The sequence below is a fragment of the Hibiscus syriacus genome, unplaced genomic scaffold, assembly GCF_006381635.1.
Source record: "Hibiscus syriacus cultivar Baekdansim isolate YM2019G1 unplaced genomic scaffold, ASM638163v2 tig00111027_pilon, whole genome shotgun sequence".
Classification (NCBI taxonomy): Eukaryota; Viridiplantae; Streptophyta; class Magnoliopsida; order Malvales; family Malvaceae; genus Hibiscus; species Hibiscus syriacus.
In genome coordinates, this window is record NW_024062960.1 from 3,456,446 (window position 1) to 3,466,941 (window position 10,496).

Below are 10,496 nucleotides of genomic sequence, written 5' to 3' on the forward strand. Positions count from 1 at the left end.
TGCAAGCTTGTCAACATTTTGTTTGTAAGAACTCCATTACTGTCTAATGAAAACTCAACATATTCGGTGAACGAGACGTAGAGTAGGACGATATCGATGTCTTCCAGTATTTCCTATGGCTACTGGGATGTAATCTATTAAGCTGCTACCTGTTGATTAAAAGCAAGATGAATGCATATATGAAATTGTCCTATGATGCACCAGTTAAGCACCGAGGAATATTATAAATTAACTGTACAAGTTGTATATCTATTCCCAGAAATAAAGTGAACAATTTAAGCATAGGCTAGAAGAATATAGCTAACCTTGTTAATGGATCATACTGATAACCATCAATAGCAATTTCTCGTTCTATTAGAAAAAACAGAATTCCATACAAGAGAGTTCATTGGATGATGTGATGCCCTCGGCATACAAGGTATCCATGTTGGACGGATCATACTCGTCATTGAGATCTCAAACAGAAGGTGTTCTTTTCTCTGGCTTCATATTCTTTACTTTTTCCAAGCATAAAATTAGAAGATTAGCAAGTAAAAAAGTCAAGAAATAGTGAAGAATTGGAGATGCGAGGTATCGATCCCCATACCTCTCGCATGCTAAACGAGCGCTCTACCATATGAGCTACATACCCGACTGGATTAAACATTTAAATAAGCATATATAATCAATAAGCATATTTAACATAAATCGTCAAAGAATCCAAAATTCTGAATTCGCCAAAAGAGTGTCATATATCAATGCAACGAGTTTATTTGAAAGTTCCTGCGATCACATCTTATCAATTGTCCAAAAAAGTCATTACTATCCCAAATTTTGAAAAAATATTGAGTGACCAAAACTGAAGGGTATTATCTTGGGAAAAAATAGTTGAATGACCAAAACATAATCAAAGTGATAGTTGGGTGACTAAATACGTAGTTTACCCTTGATTTAAAATGGATATAGTATATAGGATACATGGAAGACACTCTAGTATTCCACTACGTGCTTGAGGTTAAAGGCAAGAAAACTTTAAAGAAACTTAAAAAAAAATATCGAAAATCCCACTTTATCTTTTGCAGATGTTTTCCATGGTTTCATCTTCCGCACAATGGTCTCCCTTGGGATACAAGAAACATTGACGTTGTAGGAAGTACGAAAAGATAAAATAATAGAATGGAGATGGAAGGTATCGAATGATGAGAACATTCCACCATCTAAGTTACATCTCATGTTTTAGTGTTAAATCAGAGTATCTTCAGAGTTCAGAGTACAAGGGAAAATATTATCTTCCAAAGCATTTCAAGTATTTTTGGGTGAAAAAGAAACATGAGAAGGAAGTAGAATGACGAGAAGAACCAAGGAACTGGATAGGATAGCCAACAATGATGCTGGTCGGAAAAATCTATGTTGAATGATGCTTGATGACCATGAGTCTGATAACTTATGCAAAACGAAGTGAAAAAGAAGTTGATGGGGGAGACGAGGGTGCTTTATGAAGAGTTGGTTAGGGTTCAATCCTTTGCTTCAGATGGGTGGGAACTTAAAAAAGCCATTTGCTCGTAATCTTTTTCCTTGGTTCCTTCTTTACTACTCCGTAAAAGGTAAAGCAGAACAAGTAAGATAGAGAAAAGAAGGATAAATGAAGATGCGGGGGGTATCGATCCCCGTACCTCTCGCATGCTAAGCGATCACTCTACCATCTGAGCTACATCCCCATTCACAAGTTTTACCATTAAAATACTTTTAATCAAAAGATATAAAGATTTATCGTTAGAATTTCTCAGTATATTTGGATTAAAGTAAATAAATACATTGGAGTATGCTCAATGTTGGAGGCAGAACTATGGGTGACTTATATTGGAATATTGTATGCCCGAGACTTAAGAATCATACAACTTGAGGTGGAGTTGGATAGTCTGGATGCTCATGCCCTCCGTCTAATGAAAAGCAGGGTTGATCAGCGAGGCACGCTTGCAATTATATTACACATCCTAGAGCTAGAAAAAAAGAGTATGGAATGTACGTTTTCAACATGTCCCTCGTGGTCCTAGACAAATATGTGATACCTTCAAACTTAGACGTACACTGTCTCCCTATCATGCCACCTACTGTGTCAAGTCTGCTCCATGAAGATGGAGCTTTAGCTTAATTTTGCTCTAGAAGCTTGTAATCTTTCATTCACCAAAGAAAAAAAAAGTAAGTAAAAGAGAAAAAAATGGAAAAAAGATGGAGATGCGGGGTATCGATCCCCATACCTCTTGCATGCTAAGCGAGTGCTCTACCAATTGAGCTACATCCCTGACTGGATTGAACATTCAAATAAGCATATATAATCAATAAACATATTTAACATAAATCGTTAAAGAATCCAAAATTCTGAAGTCGCCAAAAGAGTGTCATATATCAATGCAACGAGTTTATTTGAAAGTTCCTGGGATCACATCTTATCAATTGTCCAAAAAAGTCATTACTATCCCAAATTTTGAAAAAAATTGAGTGACCAAAACCGAAGGGTATTATCTTGGGGAAAAAATAGTTGAATGACCAAAACAGAATCAAAGTGATAGTTGGGTGACTAAATACGTAGTTTACCCTTGATTTAAAATAGATATAGTTATAGCATACATGGAAGATACTCTAGTATTCCACTACGTGCTTGAGGTTAAAGGCAAGAAAACTTTAAAAAAAATATCGAAAATCCCACTTCATCTTTTGCAGATGTTTTCCATGGTTTCATCTTCTGCACAATGTTCTCCCTTGAGATACAAGAAACATTGACGCTGTAGGAAGTACGAAAAGATAAAATAATAGAATGGAGATGGAAGGTATCGAATGACGAGAACATTCCACCATTGAAGTTTCATCTCATGTTTTAGTGTTAAATCAGAGTATCTTCAGAGTTCAGAGTGCAAGGGAAAATATTATCTTCCAAAGCATTTCAAGTATTTTTGGGTGAAAAGGAAACAGGAGAAGGAAGTAGAATGACGAGAACTGTCAAGGAACTGGATGGGATAGCCAACAGTGATGCTGGTCGGAAAAATCTATGTTGAATGATGCTTGATGACCATGAGTCTGATAACTTATGCAAAACGAAGTGAAAAAGAAGTTGATGGGGGAGACGAGGGTGCTTTATGAAGAGTTGGTTAGGGTTTAATCCTTTGCTTCAGATGGGTGGGAACTTAAAAAAACCATTTGCACGTAATCTTTTTCATTGGTTCCTTCTTTACTACTCCGTAAAAGGTAAAGCAGAACAAGTAAGATAGAGAAAAAATGATAAATGAAGATGCGGGGGATATCGATCCCCGTACCTCTCGCATGCTAAGCGATCGCTCTACCATCTGAGTTACATCCCCATTCACAAGTTTTACCATTAAAATACTTTTAATCAAAAGATATAAAGATTTATCGTTAGAATTTCTCAGTATATTTGGATTAAAGTAAATAAATACATTGGAGTATGCTCAATGTTGGAGGCTGAACTATGGGTGACTTATATTGGAATATTGTGTGCCCGAGACTTAAGAATCATACAACTTGAGGTGGAGTTGGATAGTCTGGATGCTCATCCCCTCCGTCTAATGAAAAGCAGGGTTGATCAGCGAGGCACGCTTGCAATTATATTACACATCCTAGAGCTAGAAAAAAAGAGTATGGAATGTACGTTTTCAACATGTCCCTCGTGGTCCTAGACAAATATGTGATACCTTCAAACTTAGATGTACACTGTCTCCCTATCATGCCACCTACTGTGTCAAGTCTGCTCCATGAAGATGGAGCTTTAGCTTAATTTTGCTCTAGAAGCTTGTAATCTTTCATTCACCAAAGAAAAAAAAAAGTAAGTAAAAGAGAAAAAAATGGAAAAAAGATGGAGATTCGGGGTATCGATCCCCATACCTCTTGCATGCTAAGCGAGTGCTCTACCAATTGAGCTACATCCCTGACTGGATTGAACATTCAAATAAGCATATATAATCAATAAACATATTTAACATAAATCGTTAAAGAATCCAAAATTCTGAAGTCGCCAAAAGAGTGTCATATATCAATGCAACGAGTTTATTTGAAAGTTCCTGGGATCACATCTTATCAATTGTCCAAAAAAGTCATTACTATCCCAAATTTTGAAAAAAATTGAGTGACCAAAACCGAAGGGTATTATCTTGGGGAAAAAATAGTTGAATGACCAAAACAGAATCAAAGTGATAGTTGGGTGACTAAATACGTAGTTTACCCTTGATTTAAAATAGATATAGTTATAGCATACATGGAAGATACTCTAGTATTCCACTACGTGCTTGAGGTTAAAGGCAAGAAAACTTTAAAAAAAATATCGAAAATCCCACTTCATCTTTTGCAGATGTTTTCCATGGTTTCATCTTCTGCACAATGTTCTCCCTTGGGATACAAGAAACATTGACGCTGTAGGAAGTACGAAAAGATAAAATAATAGAATGGAGATGGAAGGTATCGAATGACGAGAACATTCCACCATTGAAGTTTCATCTCATGTTTTAGTGTTAAATCAGAGTATCTTCAGAGTTCAAAGTGCAAGGGAAAATATTATCTTCCAAAGCATTTCAAGTATTTTTGGGTGAAAAGGAAACAGGAGAAGGAAGTAGAATGACGAGAACTGTCAAGGAACTGGATGGGATAGCCAACAGTGATGCTGGTCGGAAAAATCTATGTTGAATTATGCTTGATGACCATGAGTCTGATAACTTATGCAAAACGAAGTGAAAAAGAAGTTGATGGGGGAGACGAGGGTGCTTTATGAAGAGTTGGTTAGGGTTCAATCCTTTGCTTCAGATGGGTGGGAACTTAAAAAAACCATTTGCACGTAATCTTTTTCATTGGTTCCTTCTTTACTACTCCGTAAAAGGTAAAGCAGAACAAGTAAGATAGAGAAAAAATGATAAATGAAGATGCGGGGGATATCGATCCCCGTACCTCTCGCATGCTAAGCGATCGCTCTACCATCTGAGTTACATCCCCATTCACAAGTTTTACCATTAAAATACTTTTAATCAAAAGATATAAAGATTTATCGTTAGAATTTCTCAGTATATTTGGATTAAAGTAAATAAATACATTGGAGTATGCTCAATGTTGGAGGCAGAACTATGGGTGACTTATATTGGAATATTGTGTGCCTGGGACTTAAGAATCATACAGCTTGAGGTGGAGTTGGATAGTCTGGATGCTCATGCCCTCCGCCTAATGAAAAGTAGGGTTGATCAGCAAGGCAAGCTTGCAATTATATTACACATCCGAGAGCTAGAAAAAAGAGTATGGAATGTACGTTTTCAACATGTCCCTCGTGGTCCTAGACAAATATGTGATACCTTCAGCCTTAGACGTGCACTGTCTCCCTATCATGCCACCTATTGTGTCAAGTCTGCTCTATGAAGATGGAGCTTTAACTTAGTTTAGCTCTAGAAGCTTGTAATCTTTAATTCACCAAAGAAAAAAAAAGTAAGTAAAAGAGAAAAAAAATGGAAAAAAGATAGAGATGCGGGGTATCGATCCCCATACCTCTTGCATGCTAAGCGAGTGCTCTACCATTTGAGCTACATCCCTGACTGGATTGAACATTCAAATAAGCATATATAATCAATAAACATATTTAACATAAATTGTTAAAGAATCCAAAATTCTGAAGTCGCCAAAAGAGTGTCATATATCAATGCAACGAGTTTATTTGAAAGTTCCTGGGATCACATCTTATCAATTGTCCAAAAAAGTCATTACTATCCCAAATTTTAAAAAAAAAAATTGAGTGAACAAAACTGAAGGGTATTATCTTGGGGAAAAAATAGTTGAATGACCAAAACAGAATCAAAGTGATAGTTGGGTGACTAAATACGTAGTTTACCCTTGATTTAAAATAGATATAGTTATAGGATACATGGAAGATACTCTAGTATTCCACTACGTGCTTGAGGTTAAAGGCAAGAAAACTTTAAAGAAACTTTAAAAAAAATATCGAAAATCCCACTTCATCTTTTGCAGATGTTTTCCATGGTTTCATCTTCTGCAAAATGTTCTCCCTTGGGATACAAGAAACATTGACGCTGTAGGAAGTACGAAAAGATAAAATAATAGAATGGAGATGGAAGGTATCGAATGACGAGAACATTCCACCATTGAAGTTTCATCTCATGTTTTAGTGTTAAATCAGAGTATCTTCAGAGTTCAAAGTGCAAGGGAAAATATTATCTTCCAAAGCATTTCAAGTATTTTTGGGTGAAAAGTAAACAGGAGAAGGAAGTAGAATGACGAGAACTGTCAAGGAACTGGATGGGATAGCCAACAGTGATGCTAGTCGGAAAAATCTCTGTTGAATGATGCTTGATGACCATGAGTCTGATAACTTATGCAAAACAAAGTGAAAAAGAAGTTGATGGGGGAGATGAGGGTGCTTTATGAAGAGTTGGTTAGGGTTCAATCCTTTGCTTCAGATGGGTGGGAACTTAAAAAAACCATTTGCACGTAATCTTTTTCATTGGTTCCTTCTTTACTACTCCGTAAAAGGTAAAGCAGAACAAGTAAGATAGAAAAAAAAAGGATAAATGAAGATGCGGGGGGTATCGATCCCCGTACCTCTCGCATGCTAAGTGATCGCTCTACCATCTGAGCTACATCCCCATTCACAAGTTTTACCATTAAAATACTTTTAATCAAAAGATATAAAGATTTATCGTTAGAATTTCTCAGTATATTTGGATTAAAGTAAATAAATACATTGGAGTATACTCAATGTTGGAAGCAGAACTATGGGTGACTTATATTGGAATGTTGTGTGCCCGGGACATAAGAATCATACAGCTTGAGGTGGAGTTGGATAGTCTGGATGCTCATGCCCTCCGCCTAATGAAAAGCAGGGTTAATCAGCGAGGCACGCCTGAAAATATATTACACATCCGAGAGCTAGAAAAAATAGTATGGAATGTATGTTTTCAACATGTCCCTCGTAGTCCTGGAAAAATATGTGATACATTCAGACTTAGAGGTGCACTGTCTCCCTATCCTGCCACCTGCTGTGTCAAGTCTGCTCCATGAAGATGGAGCTTTAGCTTAGTTTAGCTCTAGAAACTTGTAATCTTTCATTCACCAAAGAATATAAAAGTAAGTAAAAGAGAAAAAAATGGAAAAAAATGGAGATGCGGGGTATCGATCCCCATACCTCTCGCATGCTAAGCGAGCGCTCTACCATCTGAGCTACATCCCCGACTGGATTGAACATTCAAATAAGCATATATAATCAATAAGCATATTTAACATAAATCGTCAAAGAATCCAAAATTCTGAAGTCGCCAAAAGAGTGTCATATATCAATGCAACGCGTTTATTTGAAAGTTCCTGCGATCACATCTTATCAATTGTCCAAAAAAGTCATTACTATCCCAAATTTTGAAAAAATTGAGTGACCAAAATCGAAGGGTATTATCTTGGGAAAAAAATAGTTGAATGACCAAAACAGAATCAAAGTGATAGTTGGGTGACTAAATACGTAGTTTACCCTTGATTTAAAATGGATATAGTATATAGGATACATGGAAGATACTCTAGTATTCCACTATGTGCTTGAGGTTAAAGGCAAGAAAACTTTAAAGAAACCTTTAAAAAATATCGAAAATCCCACTTTATCTTTTGCAGATGTTTTCCATGGTTTCATCTTCTGCACAATGTTCTCCCTTAGGATACAAGAAACATTGACGTTGTAGGAAGTACGAAAGGATAAAATAATAGAATGGAGATTGAAGGTATCGAATGACGAGAACATTCCACCATCTAAGTTACATCTCATGTTTTAGTGTTAAATCAGAGTATCTTCAGAGTTCAAAGTGCAAGGGAAAATATTATCTTCCAAAGCATTTCAAGTATTTTTGGGTGAAAACGAAACATGTGAAGGAAGTAGAATGACGAGAACAGCCAATGAACTGGATGGGATAGCCAACAGTGATGCTGGTCGGAAAAATCTCTGTTGAATGATGCTTGATGACCATGAGTCTGATAACTTATGCAAAACGAAGTGAAAAAGAAGTTGATGGGGGAGATGAGGGTGCTTTATGAAGAGTTGGTTAGGGTTCAATCATTTGCTTCAGATGGGTGGGAACTTAAAAAAACCATTTGCACGTAATCTTTTTCCTTGGTTCCTTCTTTACTACTCCGTAAAAGGTAAAGCAGAACAAGTAAGATAGAGAAAAAAAGGATAAATGAAGATGCGGGGGGTATCGATCCTCGTATATCTCGCATGCTAAGCAATCACTCTACCATCTGAGCTACATCCCCATTCACAAGTTTTACCATTAAAATACTTTTAATCAAAAGATATAAAGATTTATCGTTAGAATTTCTCAGTATATTTGGATTAAAGTAAATAAATACATTGGAGTATGCTCAATGTTGGAAGCAGAACTATGGGTGACTTATATTGGAATGTTGTGTGCCCGGGACTTAAGAATCATACAGCTTGATGTGGAGTTGGATAGTCTGGATGCTCATGCCATCCGCCTAATGAAAAGCAGGGTTGATCAGCGAGGCACGCCTGCAATTATATTACACATCCGAGAGCTAGAAAAAAAGAGTATGGAATGTATGTTTTCAACATGTCCCTCGTAGTCCTGGACAAATATGTGATACCTTCAGACTTAGAGGTGCACTGTCTCTCTATCCTGCCACCTGATGTGTCAAGTCTACTCCATGAAGATGGAGCTTTAACTTAGTTTAGCTCTAGAAGCTTGTAATCTTTCATTCACCAAAGAAAAAAAAAGTAAGTAAAAGAGAAAAAAAATGAAAAAAATAGAGATGCGGGGTATCGATCCCCGTACCTCTCGCATGCTAAGCGAGCGCTCTACCATCTGAGCTACATCCCCGACTGGATTGAACATTCAAATAAGCATTTATAATCAATAAGCATATTTAACATAAATCGTCAAAGAATCCAAAATTCTGAAGTCTCCAAAAAAGTGTCATATATCAATGCAACGAGTTTATTTAAAAGTTCCTGCGATCACATCTTATCAATTGTCCAAAAAAGTCATTGCTATCCCAAATTTTGAAAAAAATTGAGTGACCAAAACCGAAGGGTATTATCTTGGGAAAAAATAGTTGAATAACCAAAACAGAATCAAAGTGATAGTTGGGTGACTAAATACGTAGTTTACCCTTGATTTAAAATGGATATAGTATATAGGATACATGGAAGATACTCTAGTATTCCACTACGTGCTTGAGGTTAAAGGCAAGAAAACTTTAAAAAAAATATCGAAAATCCCACTTCATCTTTTGCAGATGTTTTCCATGGTTTCATCTTCTGCACAATGTTCTCCCTTGAGATACAAGAAACATTGATGCTGTAGGAAGTACGAAAAGATAAAATAATAGAATGGAGATGGAAGGTATCGAATGACGAGAACATTCCTCCATCTAAGTTTCATCTCATGTTTTAGTGTTAAATCAGAGTCTCTTCAGAGTTCAGAGTGCAAGGGAAAATATTATCTTCCAAAGCATTTCAAGTATTTTTGGGTGAAAAGGAAACATGAGAAGGAAGTAGAATGACGAGAACTGTCAAGGAACTGGATGGGATAGCCAACAGTGATGCTGGTCGGAAAAATCTCTGTTGAATGATACTTGATGACCATGAGTCTGATAACTTATGCAAAACGAAGTGAAAAAGAAGTTGATGGGGGAGACGAGGGTGCTTTATGAAGAGTTGGTTAGGGTTCAATCCTTTGCTTCAGATGGGTGGAAACTTAAAAAAGCCATTTGCACGTAATCTTTTTCCTTGGTTCCTTCTTTACTACTCCGTAAAAGGTAAAGCAGAACAAGTAAGATAGAGAAAAAATGATAAATGAAGATGCGGGGGGTATCGATCCTCGTACCTCTCGCATGCTAAGCGATCGCTGTACCATCTGAGCTACATCCCCATTCACAAGTTTTACCATTAAAATACTTTTAATCAAAAGATATAAAAATTTATCGTTAGAATTTCTCAGTATATTTGGATTAAAGTAAATAAATACATTGGAGTATGCTCAATGTTGGAAGCAGAACTATGGGTGACTTATATTGGAATGTTGTGTGCCCGGGACTTAAGAATCATACAACTTGAGGTGGAGTTGGATAGTCTGGATGCTCATGCCCTCCGCCTAATGAAAAGCAGGGTTGATCAGCGAGGCACGCCTGCAATTATATTACACATCCGAGAGCTAGAAAAAAAGAGTATGGAATGTACGTTTTCAACATGTCCCTCGTAGTCCTGGATAAATATGTGATACCTTCAAGCTTAGAGGTGTACTGTCTCCCTATCCTGTCACCTGCTGTGTCAAGTCTGCTCCATGAAGATGAAGCTTTAGTTTAGGTTAGCTCTAGAAGCTTGTAATCTTTCATTGACCAAAGAAAAAAAAGTAAGTAAAAAAGAAAAAAATGGAAAAAAGATAGAGATGCAGATCCCCGTACCTCTTGCATGCTAAGCGAGCACTCTACCATCTTAGCTACATCCCCAACTAAAA

General features: G+C 36.8%; 2 non-coding genes across 2 annotated transcripts; both read right to left on the reverse strand.

The window, feature by feature from the left end:
• Window positions 1-7,137: 7,137 nt before the first annotated feature.
• Window positions 7,138-7,210, reverse strand: TRNAA-AGC. The gene has a single exon. It is a non-coding gene; the product is annotated as a tRNA-Ala (tRNA).
• Window positions 7,211-8,785: 1,575 nt separating this feature from the next.
• TRNAA-AGC lies at window positions 8,786-8,858 on the reverse strand. The gene has a single exon. It is a non-coding gene; the product is annotated as a tRNA-Ala (tRNA).
• Between the last annotated feature and the right edge of the window lie 1,638 nt (window positions 8,859-10,496).